This window comes from Arachis hypogaea, chromosome 15 (assembly GCF_003086295.3).
Source record: "Arachis hypogaea cultivar Tifrunner chromosome 15, arahy.Tifrunner.gnm2.J5K5, whole genome shotgun sequence".
Lineage (NCBI taxonomy): Eukaryota > Viridiplantae > Streptophyta > Magnoliopsida > Fabales > Fabaceae > Arachis > Arachis hypogaea.
Window position 1 is genome coordinate 123,707,718 of NC_092050.1, and position 17,953 is coordinate 123,725,670.

Genomic DNA, 17,953 nt, shown 5'->3' on the forward strand with positions numbered 1-17,953 from the left:
GAAGAAATCAAGATCCAACAATAGTTCATCAACATAAAAGAGAGCAAAATAAGAAATTAACAAGAGAAACTAAGAAGATTAACACAATACAACACTAAAATATAAAGAGAATTGAAATCAAAACAAGAATTGAAAGAGAAATTTGAGAGAGATTAACCTAACTTTACCCTAATTTCTATCCTAAATCTAGAGAGAGGATAGAACCTCTCTCTCTAGAATTCTACCCTAAAACACGATGAAAACTAAACTATGACTACTTGGGTCCTTCCCCCTTCAATCCTTGGGTTCAATAGCATCAGAAATGAGTTGGGTTGGGCTCAAAATGCTTCAAAAATCGTTGGCCATGAGTTGCCTTAAGTGAGTCACACTGATGTTAGCTTTCCAACGCAACTAGAACCGCCTCATTTGGACCTCTGTAGCTCAAGTTATGATCAATTTAGTACGAAGAGGTCAGGATTGACAGCTTTGCAGTTCCTTCATTTCTTCAATCCAATCTTTGCTTTCTAAACCTGAAATCACTTAACAAACATATCAAGGCATCGAATGGAATTAAAGTGAATTAAATTTAGCTATTTTAAGGACTAAAAAGCATGTTTTCACACTTAAGCACAAATTTAGGGAGAATTACAAAACCATGCTATTTCATTGAATAAATGTGAGAAAAGTTGATAAAATTCCCTAAATTAAGCACAAGATAAACCACAAAATTTGGGTTTATCAATAGGCCTACGGCCATATTGGGCATAATTGTGCCAAACGGGTTCCCCTTGGGCCCATGGTGGTGGCACTTAACAAAATAAAGGAGGGATGTTCCTTCCTCACCCTCATTGCTAATGTCATTGTACTTGAGATACATTAAATGAAGTATCCGATATCAGACGAGAAGGAAAAGAGCTCCATAAAGGATAAGAGTACTTTGGACAAGAAAGCGGCAAAAACCACCGATGTGGACGTCTCTCTTGCTAGGTATAAATAGTGCATTTTTATATTTATGCTCCGTGAATGAAGTTAGGAACTCGTTTCCAAGTAACATGGTAAGTATTTTTTTTTTCTTCAGTAAGGTGGTGAAAGGTGCTACAGGAGGACGTGGAGGAAAGTCACTAGAGGATAACATGTTGAACGTGTTAAACATGGTTCAAGAGGTAAGGAGAAACAAGTCATGTTGTTCTCTTCCTGTTTATGTACACAAAAATGGCTAGTGTTTGGGGTAGGTAACCTTCCTAACTGTTGAAACAAAGCATGTTCTTTCAGAGAAGGACGTCACGAAGACGATTCTCAAGACCCACAACGACCAAGTGCGCACCATAACGGAGCTTCTGGTGGATCACGGCATAGCCATTCAAGCGTTGCTGACCCATGTAAACACGACGAAAGACGACAAAGGGAGGAAAAAGGACCCAAAATCAAGGCATCCAGCATTTGTGCGGACTGGGAGGAGAAAACTGGCCAATGTGGAGCAAAAAGAAAAGACTGCACGGGGAAAGAAGTCCACCGTGGGCCAGGAGATGCCTCCTGGAAAATCGCGTGCCAAGGAGACCATGTGTTCTTCCTCCTAAAGGAAGTCCCCACGCTGCACGGATAACCATGGAGGGCAACCCCGTCAAGTAGAAGTAGCCAAGACAAAGGTCATGTCTCTGAAGGTGAGGCTTTATGTAACAGTACGTTAAATTTTTTTTGTCCAGCTAGGTGACAAAATACGTGTACCTGAATACTCTGTTCATTTGTGTGTATAGCGGAAACTAAATTTTGAGGACCTGAACTCGTCATCGTCGCCTGGGTCTGATCTAAGGCAGACTGAGCCCGGCACTCCCTTCACCTACCACACTCACCACAGACACTTTGGCGCTGAAGACATGGCTCAGGTGAGAATTTTTAGTACAATATGGAGCCGTCTTTGCATGTTCACCACTGAACCATAGTCTTTAGTTATTATAACGGTGGTGTATTCTGGTATACAGTGCTTGAATCTGTCGTTTTGCCCCCCGGAGGGTATGCACTTCATTGGAAAAGAACTTGCTGTTGCGGCATTCATATTCTCGTCCAACATGGACACCAGGTACGCTTATTTTAGTCAGATAGATTGTTAATAAAATACATGTTGAATAAACCTAAATAATGGACTAAGTTGTTTTGTGGCAACAAACCTTGAGTTGTATATTCAAACTGTATGGTACAGGGAGGTCCTGGTCGAGGACGAAAACTCTCACGGTGATCGAGCTACACTACTGACGTTGCATCCGGGCCAATTGGTTGTCGAGGATGTAAGTTCAACCCGACTGTGTGAAACCATAAGCATTGGAACCGCAAACATGTTGAGTTTTTATAAGAATTTATTTTCACCATCATGCAAGTTATAAATCTTGCTTGCACGATGTTAATGCATGAGAACAACCTGCCGTGCTGGTTTCTTCCTACAACATTTTCGGTAAATGTTACTACACCGTATATGTTTTCACACATTTTTGGCCAAGCGATTCATATATCAATGGTTTTACCTATGAGGCTTACCCTTTTGCAGCAAGTGACCCTTAGCCCAATGAGTCATAGCATTGACACATTCGAGTATATTCGCCAGAGGTTCATGGGATATGCAGATGATCTATGAATGGTGACTATTTCGGTTCCATAATTAGTGAATACTTAAATATGTTATGTTGTACTGAATTAACCATTGTGTCTTTCCTTTGCAATGCAGATATATGTCCCCATGCATAGAGACAATCATTGGTATCTAATGGTAATTGATCTTGTCAATTACAAACTGCTGTATTTGGATTCTACAAAGCACAGCAACCATAGAGAATCAAGAGTCTCGCAAATGAAGTTTGTGGTAAGAGAGTGTAATTCTTCCAAAGTATGGCCTTTTCCTGAAAAGGATGGTGATTGCTATATTTTATGTGATACATGTGTTTGACATTAATTCGGACCAATTTTATAATTTGAGGAAGGCATTCTTTGTTGATCATTACAAGTCACACCCATCAATTTTTGACATTATGGAGCCACCCGTAGGCCAGCAAGCAGAGCAATCATAAGGACTCCTAGTTCCTTCCCCCTTGCTTTTCAAACCGTATAAACATGCAAACATTAGTAGAATCCATTTTGGGTTCTTAGGGTTTGGTTACCTACTCATCATTTACTAACGAACAGGAATGATTGTGGAGTTTAGGTTTGCCAATGGATGATGCTGAACTTGGTTTGTGGGAATATTGAGTTGGAGGTAATTTCTTTATACACTCACTTGCATATTGCCTCACTTACCAGAGCCACATGCCTAAGGACTTCATTGTTGTTTTGTAGGAGGTTAATGATCAAACAAGAATGAGGCTTGCCCTTGACTTGGTGATGAGAGCTTATAATCCTATCGCTCGTGATGTTTCCCGCAGAGCAATCCGATTTTGGGACATCGAGATGCAAAGGTCGACTCGGTCTACAAAAAAGGGCAGGAAAAAATTGCGAAGCCAGTTAGTTCTCCTAGTCAAAGCATCACCATATGACATCCTGGGTCTTAGCGCTAGCCACCAACTATTTTGTGGCAGAGCAACACTCTTAGGGGATACATGTAGTTTGTATTTTGTGGCGGAGTTATGCTCTTAGTGGGGCACATGCTATCCTGATCGTCGTTTAGGGCCATGCATTTTGGTTACTTGCATTTCTCATGGAGACCAAACAGATGTCATTTTGATAGCATATTAGGGCCCCTAATATGCAATTCATCTCTGATATTAGGCACCATAATATGCTTTTTTTGTGTGATGCATTTGCCGATTATATTTTGGGATTCGTGTAACCCCCGATGTGAATGGGTGATGGCAATGTCATTATGTGGTGTTCCAGATAAACAATTGCTCTTGTTAAGAATACATGCCATTATTAGAGCTATACGTTTTTTCTTGTTAGATCTAAATTTCATTTTTATCATTGCGTAATCACCTTCACCTATCATGCATAAACCGTGTGACCTCTTCATTGCATGGTATCAAAGGTGAATTTTGTGACAGAGCCCTTTAGAGACCACTTTTCCAAGTCCAAAAACAGTTGGATGTTGCTGGGCCCGATGTCCATATGCACCTGTGTATGTAAATGTATTCTGCAGACAGACCAATACACATTGTGTCGAACAAAAAAGAATGCCAACATAAGAGGTTCCAACGAATACAAGGAATAATCCCACAAAATCCACTGCAGGAATAACAATGTGTTCTCGGCTTTTGATGTGCCCAGATACAGATTAATTAATCTATTATCACTTTCGAAAAAATTGGCAACAACATCAAACTGAAAGAAATTGAATACAATCCAAGGGTTCACACCAACTCGTAACCACATCAAGTAATATCAAAGTATTCAACATATCGCATGCAAAGTTCCTTATACCCCTGTGGTACTCCTAATTTGTCTAGCTATGAAATGGCCTCACGAGTCATGCTTGCATGCTGATATGTTGAGTGGGCGCCTCTCTTGGCTTTGCAATTGTACCAATTTTGACTCCATGAATGAACGATTGCTACTGCAACAGAATACAACAGATTTTATGTCAAACCAATAGAGGTTACAACAGTCATGGTATTTACAAGATTTGAATGTCTATTTTCAAAAACTTTGATTAGAATTAATTAATTTAATACATAATGCTAACTACCGTAACTCACTACGCAGCTCTCTATAGTTGACCAAAATTATTTCAGCCAACTATGACTACACTCTATATGCAAGATAACCATAAGTGATTGCATACTGCACTGCTAATTAGTCCAACATTAACGCAACCACCAATCATGACACTATTTACTAGTTATTATGATAGGTGATAATTATGCTTATCTACTTATTACGTCAGCTTATAATTCAACTAGCAAACGATACACTCTTCATGCATCCTAATTTGTTAAGTTCTTATATACTATTAACTGTTTCTTAGTACTCGATTCAAACCTGCACAACCGAAAATAACTCACCGTGTCTAGTTAGACGTTATTCGCTTTGCTCCTGGGGGTCCGAAAACAAGTTATCACCCACGCATTCATTGTCCTGTAATCAGAGTGTTGGTAAAAATTTGGATACTGCATATGGATAATAAGTTTGATGAGACACTACAAATGAAATAACTAACTCGGTCAGGCATGTCTAAGTCATCCCCCTCGTATGCATCGTCTCTCAAATCGTGTTGTTCATCATGTTCACCCTTCGCTGGGCAGTTTCTCTTTGTGTGTCCCGTACCCTTGCAGAAGGTGCAACGTCGCCTTTTACCAAGGCATTTTTTCTTTCCAATTTTTGGGGCCCCCTTTGACTGAGCAACAACTGGGTCCCTAACCACAGGATTTGCTTCACCGGCATGTTCGGCGCTCGGCCTAACCCCATAATGATATGCCTTGTAATCCAACTCGAGGTCTTTACATAAGGACTGAATTCCACGCATAGCCTTCTGGAATAACGCCAACCTTTGTGTCCCCAGGAAAAACATCCACTGCGATGCGGAATGGAGTGCCCATGCCAGAGGATAACACCGTGTTTGCTAACGTCTCCCCAACTTTTCGTGTACTGCTCAGGGGACTTTGCATCAGTTCTCTACCTCCTCAGAATGAGCTTATCGGGTATCTCCTTCAAATGCTCTGCCTTCATCACAAAGAACATGTGCTTGCATGGGATATCCATGCTTCTTCCAGAAATTACATTGACAACTTACCTTCCTAGTCGACCGACCAAAGGACGCCATTATGTGCACATCAGGTTCCTTGATGAACGGATTTTTTGATGGTATAGAATTCACAAATGAAATCTTGTCGAAGTATAGTTTCTAAACCAACAATAATTCCTTCATACAAAAATTTGTTTGTCACAAGTACAAACCCCTAATGAATCTAATAACCGAAGTATTTAAACCTCGGGTCGTCTCTCAAAGGCATTGCAGGGTAGTATTCTTGTTATTGGCTATGGACATGTACATTTTGGGGTTTTGGATGAGAAACAAGAAAAGTAAATTGTAAAGGAATTCAAATGACGAAAAGGTCTTGGCAAGGTTTGGTGGTCAAGGATCTCTATCCTTATCACTAACCACAATATCATAATTGTAAGGATCAATCCCACTAAGTCATCCTCTAACAAGTAAAGGATAGTCAAGTGAGCTATATCAATCCAAGTCCATAAGTCCTAGCTATTCACAAATTGAATTAATGAGAGCTAGAGTCAATGGCTACCAACTATGAATCACTTGGACATTAGTAACTCAAGAATTCCTAAGTTACCTTCCCAAGCCAAGAACATAAAATGCTACTCTAACATCTTTTCAAGCATTTTGACAAATACTTGGAAGGTATAAAAGGAAAGCATAGTAAATTGACAACAAGAATGAAATCTAACAACAATTTATTGCAAAGAATTAACAACAACAATCTCAGAAAGCACAATTAACATGAATTACCTCAAATTGCATTGAAAGAAGATAAAAGGAACAAGAGCAGATCATAGAATCAAAGTAGAAGAAATTACAACAAAAGAATAGAAGAACAAGATGTAACAACAAAGGATTGAAATGTAGAAGTAGATGAAAGCATGAATTAAAATCTAGATCTAAGCTTATTAACCTAAACCTATTCCTAATTCTAGAGAGAAGTGAGAGCTTCTCTCTCTAAAACTAACACTAAAACTAGATCTCAACTCCCTAATGTTTTCCCCTTCGATGAATGATTATTTCCTCTTCAATCCTTGGTCCTTTTAAGTGTTTTTGCGCCAAAGTTGGTTTAGATTGGGCCCCACAGCTTTTGTGAATTCGCTGGGCACGTTTTCACTTAAAAATCATGTGCCAGCACCGACGCGTATGCGTACGCGTACAGCACGCGTGCGTGTCCATGGGGTTTTTACGATCCACGTGTGCGCGTCTGTTGCGCGTGCGCGTGGATGAGCACAACCAAATCTTTGGTTTTTCCATGTGTTCTCCACTTTGCATGCTTTCCTCTTCACTCCTTTGATCCATTCCTAACCTTTTCAACCTGAAATCACTTAACAAACAAATCAAGGCATATAGTGGAATCAAAGGTGAATTAAAATCATCAAATTAAAGGTCTAAAAGCATGTTTTCACACTTAAGCACAAAATGAGGGAGAATCACAAAACCATGCTATTTCATTAAGCAAATGTGAGAAAAGATTGATAAAATACTCTAAATTCAATACAAGATAAACCCTGAAAACGGGGTTTATCAACCTCCCCACACTTAAACCATAGCATGTCCTCATGCTATACCAAGAATGAAGTAAGGGGTACGACATTTATTCAATGCAACTAAACTATATGCAAACTATCTAAATGCAACTATCTACATGAATGCAATTGCTTGGTCAAAGCAAATTAATCCTCCAAGAGAATATATGCAAGCAATAGTAATTCAACTCAACCCACAATTGCATTGAACTATAAAAGAGATTTACAAACTTACAAGAATATAGATGATAGTGGTGAATACATGTAATTGAGCAATCGAACCCTCACCGGATGTGTATCCGCTCTTGTCACTCAAGTGTTTAGGGGTTGATTCACTCAATTCTCCCCTAATCATGCTTTCCAAGATTTGTTCTTCATCTAACAATCAACAATGATTCAATGCATGCATACAATCATCATAAGGACTTTCTCAAAGGTTGTAATGGGGCTAGGGTCAAGGTAGGGTCATATATGGTTAAGTGGACTAGAATTTAAATTTTTTTTGATTAGCCTAGACTTTCCCACCTAACCTATATAACAACCTATACAATTAAGTTCTAACCTAACTACCCATTCTTCACTTTTTCACATACTCATGCATTTTCTTTTCATTTCACAACACTTATGCATTAATTCTTATTGAACTTTGTCTTGGGGCATTTTGTCCCCCTTTTCTTTCTTTCTTTTCTTCTTTTCTTTCTTTCTTTTTCTATTTTTTTTCTTTTCTTTTCCATATTTTTTATTTTCCATATTTTTTCTTTTTCTTTTTTTTTTCTTTCTTTCAAACTATATACAAGAACATCAATGCACAAGGTTTAATATTTGATTAATACATGAGTATGCACTCAATTCTCAAATATAAAAATACAAAGCATCCTTTTATCCCCACCAATATCCCCAAATCTCCCCAACTTGAATAATAAACACTCTCACTAGCCTAAGCCAATCAAAGATCCAAACAAGGGACTTTTATCATTTTTCGCTTTAGGCTTGTAATGTGCTAAAATAAAGAACAATTGGGTTAAACATAGGCTCAAAATTGGCTAACAATGGGAGGTAAAAGGTAGGCTATTTGGGTAAGTGAGCTTAATGAAACAATGGCCTCAATCATACAAGTGCATGAATATAAGGAATAATGGACATATAGAATTAAACAAATCAAGATCACAATCATAGAAAGAGAACAATTGCACACAAGAAGAAAAATAAGTGGTTATAAGATGTAACCACATCATTAGGCTCAAATCTCACATGCTTGTGTTCTTAGCTCAAAACATGCTTCACAAAATATATAATTCAAGCAAGTTCTACAAAAATTTTCAATCAATTGGGGTGGTGCCCTATAGATAAGTTCTTTGGAAAATTTCATTGTTTGACTAAGCTTATTCTAAATGCAATGTTGTGATTTAGAAATTTTAAAATTTTCTTAGTTTATCCCTTCTTCTTTTTCAATCACCAAATTTCTTATGTAAAAAGGTTAAGCTTTGGGTTTCAACAGTCCAAAATATTTTTCTAATCACAACCAAAAAGCTAAAACAACTACATAAAGCAAATCTAACTAAAAGTATGAAATATCTACCAACTAAGGTACAAAATGCAACAACTAAAATAAAAGTATCCAAAATAACAAATATATACAATAATCCCAAAAGTGCAGTAAAAAAAATGTAAAGTACTAAAAATAACACAAAATAAGTGATAAATGTCCGAACTCATCACCCAAAATGGCAATCCACCGACAGTGACGATGGTGACCTCCCCACACTTAGAATGAAGCATCATCCTCGATGCTACTGCTCGGGCTCAGAGTGAGGGTCAACTGTCGCATCTGGCTGGGACTGAGGCTATGGCTCCTCGGGAGGCTGCTGTGCCTCTAGGGCAGCCTGTGTCTGTGGAGGTGCCTCTTGCTGAGCCTGCTCCACCTCATGCCCCTTCTCCTCCTCCGAAGAAGGGTCGGCAATAGGGGGAAATTCGTCACCCAGTGCTACAAACATATGATCCACTCTATCAAGACATCGCATGATGCGGCGCTCACTACGCTTCATGAAGCGGAACATACACTGTACCAATAGATATGTCGGCTGGGGTGCTGGTGGTGGTGCTATTGGTGCTGCTGGTGCTGATAGACCTGCTGCAGCTGATGAAGAGGAGGGTCTATGTGTCTCCGCTGCTCTGGCTCTAGCTCTAGAGCGATGCCGGGATGGAGGCTTCTTATTCACCCATGCCCCCCACGGAATCACGTCCTCTTTTTCGTGGACTGGGGGAGGTGACTCATCATCTGCTCCCCATGGAGCACCGGCTCGCTCAGCCATCTCAGTGACCAAAGTCGGGAATGGGAGTGTGCCACGAACGTGCCCTCGCCACATAAATCTCCTGACCAATCGGGGGAAGTATACCTCCTTCTCCTCCATGATACAACTAATAAGGACGAGCATGTCCACCGGAATCTCAGTAAAATGGGTGGTCGGCATGACATAGTGTGTAAGGATCTGCTGCCATGTCCGAGCCTCCCTCGTCAGATAAGCCAAATAACATCCCCTTGGGTTTCCTATTATCAGCATCCATCTCCCAAGGGGCATCCGGGGTAGCAACAACACTCCTCAGGGCATCATAATCATATGTCATACAATGCATCTCCACTCTAGCCTGTACATATGCATCTGTGTCACTGGTCTTGGGCAAGCAGTCGAGACCCATCCCCTCAATACGGGCCATAATGGATTGCCCTAGATCAGCGAGGATGGCCAGTTTCTTCTCAATGTTGAGGGTCTTCGGTCGGTAGTTCGAGAAGTGGAGCTCGCAGTACAGGTTAGGAAACCTGTGAGCATCGGTGGGCGGCAGTTGCTGGTCTGCTTTGTCCTTTTTTGAAAGAGGGTTCTTAGCATAATCTGTGAAAGGAGAAGCAGCAGAGGATTGAGGTTTCTTCCTCTTTCTAGAGATGATCTTAGCTTTCCCTCTATCAGACATCCTGAAAAACAAAGATGGCAGGATATAAACAATTAAGCCACATAGAGGAATAGAAAGCAAGGAATGACATATGCATGAAGTGAGTCAAAAGAAAAGAATTCTTGGAGTGCAAGCAGCAAAAATCAGAAATCAAGTAAAGCCATAAACCAAGAATTCAAGCAGTATCCGCACAATGCTTGTTCATTATGCACAATAATTGTCATATCCAAAAGAATGTGAAAGGTTAGTTTGAAAACTAGAAAAGAAAAGTCAGCAAGTTAAGCAAGTTAGAAGTCAGAAAAGTAGTTAAAAAATTAGTGGTATGATGGTTATTGGCCCAATCAAGAGAAATTCAGAAAGTATGGAAACAAGCACACTCACATTCATGAGGATGATGCAAGTCATTGATGATGAAATATGAGTTGCATAGAGCAAACAATGGAAAGCAACACATCAACAATGCGTGAGGTCACTAAATTCAAAATGAAATGTGAGATGTTTGAAACAGAAATCCGACAAACAACTCCTTGAACTAACTTTTCTCTAATGCGTATCAACGGGAATCAAAATAAAACGGAATTGCCAACCAAAGTAGCCTATGAGTTGAACTTGGTGTAAGTAAAAAAAATTGACAAGTTCAATTCCTAGGTTGCAAGATTAAGAGCAATACAATTTCCAGAAATTTTGGCAGCACTCCGGCAGTAATTCGGAGGTTCCTGGATAGCAAAAAGTAGCAAAAACAGCCATATGAATCATTAAACATGTAACAAGCAGCAAGTTCATATGGTTTATGCGACATTAAGTAGAATTACTCAGCAAGGTAGTAGTGAAACAACATATATCAACTACAAAACCAGCACAGCAGTGACAAGAATGCACAGAGCATCATACCACTATCAATCAGCAAAGCAAATTACAATCAGCTATTCAGGTAGTAGGAACGGAGCACTTATCAGGTCTGGAATCTTCTAACCACAACCTAGCTATCTAACTGCAAACATTTTTAGGCTAACCTAACAAACAGAAATTCAACAACTAATCTAACTAAAATCAGCAAACAAAATTAATTAAAAATTAAGTAAACAGAGCAGCGGGAGGTAGGGGAACCTAAAGGGTAGCAGGACAGAAATGGAAATGGAAAGGTGAGAAGGCGAAAGACTGCAGTGCCGCCTAGGTATGGTGGCGGCGTAGCTTGCGGCGGCGCAGAGGGGGCAGAGTTGCGGAGCAGAGGCACAACGCAGAGCAGAGGCTACAGGTGGAGTAGAGAGAGAGGAAGAAGGAAGGGAGGGTTTGAGTGGTGTTTGTTCGCCGGCGGCTGATAAACCACTATTTTATGGTTTATCTTGTGCTTATTTGAGTGGTTTTTATCAATTCGTTGCTCACTTATTCATATAATTTGCATGATTTTACAATTCCTTCCTAATTCTGTGATATAGTTGAAAACATGTTTCCTAGGCCTTTAAACTGTCAATTTTAATTATCCTTTATTACCATTCGATGCTGTGATCTGTGTGTTAAGTGTTTTTAGGCTCTATAGGGTAAGAATGGCTTGGAGGATGGAAAGGAAACATGCAAAAGTGGAAGGAACGTGCGAAAATGAAGTTTTGAGAAGCTAGCAGTGACGCGCACGCATGGGTGACGCGTACGCATGCCTAGCGCAAAAGACGAGCGACACATAGGCGTGACTGACGCGTATGCATGATAAGGGATTTCGCCAAATGACGCGCACGCGTGACCTACGCGTATGCGTGACATGCGCCACGTGCAGAAATTGCAGAAAGCACTGGGAGCGATTTCTGGGCTCCTTTTCGGCCCAATTCCAACCCCGAGAACACAGAATAGAGGCTGCAGAATGGAAAAATCACAAAGAAAATCATTTATTCTTCATTATTGACAATTTAGGTTTTAGATATAGTTTTCTAGAGAGAGAGGCCCTCTCCTCTCTCTAGGTTTTAGGATTTCTCTTAGTCTTGGGTTTATTTCTTCTCAATTCCAGGTTCAATGTTCCTTTAATATAGTTTCTTTTCTACTTTTATTTATTCTAGTACTTTGGTTTATCTATTCCTCTTGTTGATTCTCTTCTTTTCCAATTTGGTTTCTGAACTACATGTTAGATTGAATTTCTTATTTAATGCAATTTGAGGTATTTTATATTTATTGCTTCTTCTATTATTTGTTACTGATTGATGTTTGTAGTTGGTTGTTTGGATTTAATATTCCTTGTTAGTTTTCTATGTTTTTATGTTGTGCCTTCCAAGTGTTTGATAAAATGCTTGGGAGGATTTTAATTTAGATTTTTATCCTCTTGGCTTGGTTGAGTAATTGGTGACGCTTGAGTTATCAAACTCCCTTGTTGATTGATAATTAAAGGTTGCTGGTTGATTTGGATCCCTCTAAAGCTAGTCTTTCCTTAGGAGTCGACTAGGACTTAAGGAATCAATTTGATTAGTCCACTTGACTCTCCTCCATAGTTAGAGGTTAACTAAGTGGGAGCAACGGACAATTCTCATCACAATTGATAAGGATAACTAGGATAGGACCTCTAATTCTCATATCTTGCCAAGAGCTTTATTAGCTATTAGTTTTATTCTTGCAATTTACTTTTCTTGTTCCTTATTTCAAAAATCCAAAAAGATACTTTTCCATAACCAATAATAACTACATTTCCCTGCAATTCTTTGAGAGACGACCCGAGGTTTGAATACTTCAGTTTAATTTTATTGGGTTTGCTTTAGTGACAACCAAACTTTTGTACAAAAAGATTCTTTGTTGGTTTAAAAACTATACTAGCAACAGGAATTTATTGTGAAATTCTTTACTAGCAAAAAATCCGTTCGTCAAAATGGCGCCGTTGCTGGGGAGTTGCAAATGTGTGCCTTATTATTGGTTATTGTAAATATTTGCTTTTTGCTTGTTTGCTAGTTTTGTTAGTTTAGGACTTAGTCGCTTATTTTTACCAGTTTTTGTTTTTATTTGATACTATGAATTCTCACCCCTCTGGCTACGAGTTTGGTTCAAATTATGTTGTAGGGAGTGGAAGTTATAATGAGAACGTACATCAAGATTGGAACAATCAAAGATGGGAGGAGCCATAAGGAATTGATCAACCCTTTCGGCAACAACCTTCTCCAATGTACCATGGGCAACGACCATTCTATGATGCATCCCAAGACAATGGTTATGGTGGACCTTTTCGTGACAACCAACCTCCACCGAATTATTATGGTCAAGAGCCATTCCAGGGTGCATACCAAGACGATGGATATGGTGGACCCCCTTTTAGTTACCAACAAGCTCCACCATATCAATCTAATGGATGTGGTAGTCCTTCTTGTACATGCCACCAACCACCACCACATACCTATGGACCACCTCCTCAACATAGCTTTGAACCACCCTACTCACAAGTCCCTTACAACCATTCACCTCCATATGACTCCAACCCCTATCCACCACACCAACCACCATACGAACCATATGAACCATACCCAGAACCACCACCTCAATATTCACCTTTTCCATACCCTTACCAAGAAGAATCATCTTCCTATTATGAACCCCTTCTCCAAAATAATGAATTCTCATACCCACCCCAACCTCCACTGGATGACAACACCCTTAGTGTTATTTTCCAAGACCAAATAACGCTTCAAACCACACTTGACTCTATGATGAGCGGATAATTTATACGCTTTTTGGCATGGTTTTTACATAGTTTTCAGTATAATTCAGTTAGTTTTTAATATATTTTTATTAGTTTTTAAATAAAATTCACATTTCTGGACTTTACTATGAGTTTGTGTGTTCTTTTGTGATTTCAGGTATTTTCTGGCTGAAATTGAGGGACTTGAGCAAAAATCAGATTCAGAGGTTGAAGAAGGACTGCAGATGCTGCTGGATTCTGACCTCCCTGAACTCAAAGTGGATTTTCTGGAGCTACAGAACTCCAAATGGCACGCTCTCAATTGCGTTGGAAAGTAGACATCCAGGGCTTTCCAGCAATATATAATAGTCCATACTTTGCCCGAGTTTAGATGACGCAAACTGGCGTTCAACGCGAGTTCCATGCTGCATTCTAGAGTTAAACGCCAGAAACAGGTTGCAAAGTGGAGTTAAACGCCAAAAACAGGTTACAAACTGGCGTTTAACTCCAAGGAAGACCTCTACACGTGTAAAGCTCAATGCTCAGCCTAAGCACACACCAAGTGGGCCCCGAAAGTGGATTTCTGCACTATTTACTTATTTCTGTAAACCCTAGTAACTAGTTTAGTATAAATAGGACTTTTTACTATTGTATTTACATCTTTAGAACATCTTTAGTTTCATCTTTAGATTATCTTTTGATCCTTTGATCACGTTTTGAGGGCTAGCCATTCGGCCATGCCTGAACATTTATCACTTATGTATTTTCAACGGTAGAGTTTCTACACACCATAGCTTAAGGTGTGGAGCTCTGCTGTTCCTCAAAGATTAATGCAAAGTACTACTATTTTTCTATTCAATTCAACTTATTCCGCTTCTAAGATATTCATTCGCACTTCAATATGATGGATGTGATGATCGTGACAGTCATCATCATTCTCAACTTATGAACGCGTGCCTGACAACCACTTCCATTCTACCTTAGATTGAATGGATATCTCTTGGATATCTAATACAGGGGACCGAGTCCGAGTTATTAGTGTCTTCGTGGTATAAGTTAGAACCCATGGACGGCCATTCTTGAGAATCTGGAAAGTCTAAACCTTGTCTGTGGTATTCCGAGTAGGATTCAGGGATTGAATGACTGTGACGAGCTTCAAACTCGCGAGTGCTGGGTGTAGTGACAGACGCAAAAGGATCAATGGATCCTATTCCAGTATGATCGAGAACCGACAGATGATTAGCCATACAGTGACAGCGCATTGGACTATTTTCACTGAGAGGACAGGTGGCCATTGACAACGGTGATGCCTAACATACAGCTTGCCATGGAAAGGAATAGGAGTGATTGGATGAAGACAGCAGGAAAGCAGAGATTCAGAGGGACGAAAGCATCTCTATACGCTTATCTGAAATTCTCACCAATGAATTACATAAGTATCTCTATCCTATTTTAATTATCTTTTAGTACACTATAATCTCTTAATACATTTGAATCCGCCTGACTGAGATTTACAAGGTGACCATAGCTTGCTTCAAGCCGACAATCTCCGTGGGATCGACCCTTACTCACGTAAGGTTTATTACTTGGACGACCCAGTGCACTTGCTGGTTAGTTGTACGAAGTTGTGAAATAGAATTAAGAACATGAACGGGCGTATTGAATTTTTAGCGCCGTTACCAAGGAAGGAATGATTACGATTCTGCGCACCAAGTTTTTGGCGCCGTTGCCGGGGATTGTTCGAGTTTGGACAACAGACGATTCATCTTGTTGCTCAGACTAGGTAATTTTATTTTAATTTTAAGCTTTTTATTTCTTATTTTCGAAAAATACAAAAAAATTTTTCTTCTTTTTTCGTTTTTCCCAAAATAATTTTCAAAAAAACAAAAAAAATTAACAAAATAAAAAAAATCAAAACTATTTTTTTTTTGTTTCTTGTTTGAGTCTAGAGTCAAATTTTTAAGTTTGGTGTCAATTGCATCCTTTTAATTTTCTAAAAATTATTTTCGAAAATTTCATGCATTGCATTCTTCATGATCTTGAAGTTGTTCTTGGCCAGTCTTCTTGTTTGATCTTCATATTTTCTTGTTTTGTGTTTTTTCTTATTTCTCATATGTATTCTTGAAACATTAATATCTAAAGAATAAAAATTTTTAAGTTTGGTGTCTTGCATATTTTTCCTTTCTTCAAAATTTTCAAAAATAAGTTCTTGGTGTTCATGTTGACATTCAAAGTGTTCTTGGTGTTCATCTTGACATTCATAGTATTCTTGCATGCATCACATGTTTTGATTCATAATTTTCATGATTTGTTTCAATTTTGTGTTTTTCTCTTTCATCATTAAAAATTCAAAAATCAAAAAAATATCTTTCCCTTATTTCACTCATAAATTTCGAAAATTTGAGTTGACTTTTTCAAAACTTTTTAAAATTTAGTTGTTTCTTATGAGTCAAGTCAAATTTTCAATTTAAAAACCTTATCTTTTTCAAATCTTTTTCAAAAATCAAATCTTTTTCATTTTTTTTTCATAATTTTCGAAAATTTCAAATTAATTTTCAAAATCTTTTTCTTATTTTTATTTCATGTTTTCGAAATTAATGCTAACAATTAATGTGATTGATTCAAAAATATTAAGTTTGTTACTTGCCTAATAAGAAAGGTTCAATCTTTAAATTTTAAAATCAAATCTTTTTGTTTCTTGTTAGTCAAGTAATCAACTTTAATTTTCAAGATCAAATCTTTTTAAATTTCTTTTTCAAATCTTTTTCAATCAATCCTATCTTTTTGTTTCAATCACATCTTTTTAAATTTCAATCACATCTTTTTCAAAATTTGATTTCAAAATCTTTTTTTAACTTCTTATCTTTTTCAAAATTTGATTTTCAAATCTTTTTCAATTAACCACTTTACTTTTTGCTTGATTTTTATCTTTTTCAAAACTACCTAACTAACTCACTCTCTAATTTTCGAAAATCCCTTCCCTCTTTTTCAAAATTTCCTTTTTTCTATCCAATTGTTTTAATTTTTAATTTAATTTGATTTCAATTTTAATTTTCGAATTTTAACTTTAATTTTAGAATATTTTTATTTTATTTATTTAAATTTTCGAATTCTTCTCTCTCTCATCTCCTTCTAATTATTTATTTATTTATTTATTTATTTACTAACACTTCTCTTCATCTCAAAATTCGAACCCTCTCTTCCTCTTGGTGTTCGAATTTCTCTTCTTTTATTCTTATCTTCTTCTACTCACATAAAGGAATCTCTATACTGTGACATAGAGGATTCCATATTTTCTTTTGTGTTCTCTTCTTTTTCATTGAGCAGGAGCAAGGACAAGAACATTCTTGTTGAAGCAGACCCTGAACCTGAAAGGACTCTGAAGAAGAAACTAAGAGAAGCTAAAATACAACAATCCAGAGAAAACCTTACAGAGAATTTAGAAAAAGAAGACATGGCCGAAAATAATAACAATGCAAGGAAGATGCTTGGTGACTTTACTGCACCTAATTCCAATTTACATAGAAGAAGCATCTCAATCCCTGTCATTAGAGCAAACAATTTTGAGCTGAAACCTCAATTAATTTCTCTAATGTAACAGAACTGCAAGTTTTATAGACTTCCATCTGAAGATCCTTTTCAGTTCTTAACTGAATTCTTGTAGATCTGTGATACTGTTAAGACCAATGGGGTTGATCCCGAGGTCTACAGGCTTATGCTTTTCCCGTTTGCTATAAGAGACAGAGCTAGAGTATGGTTGGACTCTCAACCTAAAGATAGCCTGAACTCTTTGGATAAGCTGGTCACGACCTTCTTAGCCAAGTTCTTTCCTCCTCAAAAGCTTAGTAAGCTTAGAGTGGATGTTCAAACCTTCAGACAAAAGGAAGGTGAATCCCTCTATGAAGCTTGGGAGAGATACAAGGAACTGACCAAAAAGTGTCCTTCTGACATGCTTTCAGAATGGACCATCCTGGATATATTCTATGATGGTCTGTCTGAGCTATCAAAGATGTCACTGGACCATTCTACAGGTGGATCCATTCACCTAAAGAGAACGCCTGCAGAAGCTCAAGAACTCATTGACATGGTTGCAAATAACCAGTTCATGTACACTTCCGAAAGGAATCCTGTAAATAATGGGACGCCTCAAAGGAAGGGAGTTCT

The 17,953-nt window shown here is 38.3% G+C and overlaps 1 non-coding gene across 1 annotated transcript; it reads right to left on the reverse strand.

Annotated features, from left to right (window-relative positions):
* Positions 1-17,636: 17,636 nt before the first annotated feature.
* LOC112753754 (small nucleolar RNA R71) lies at positions 17,637-17,744 on the reverse strand. The gene has a single exon (XR_003178123.1). It is a non-coding gene; the product is annotated as a small nucleolar RNA R71 (small nucleolar RNA).
* Positions 17,745-17,953: the final 209 nt, after the last annotated feature.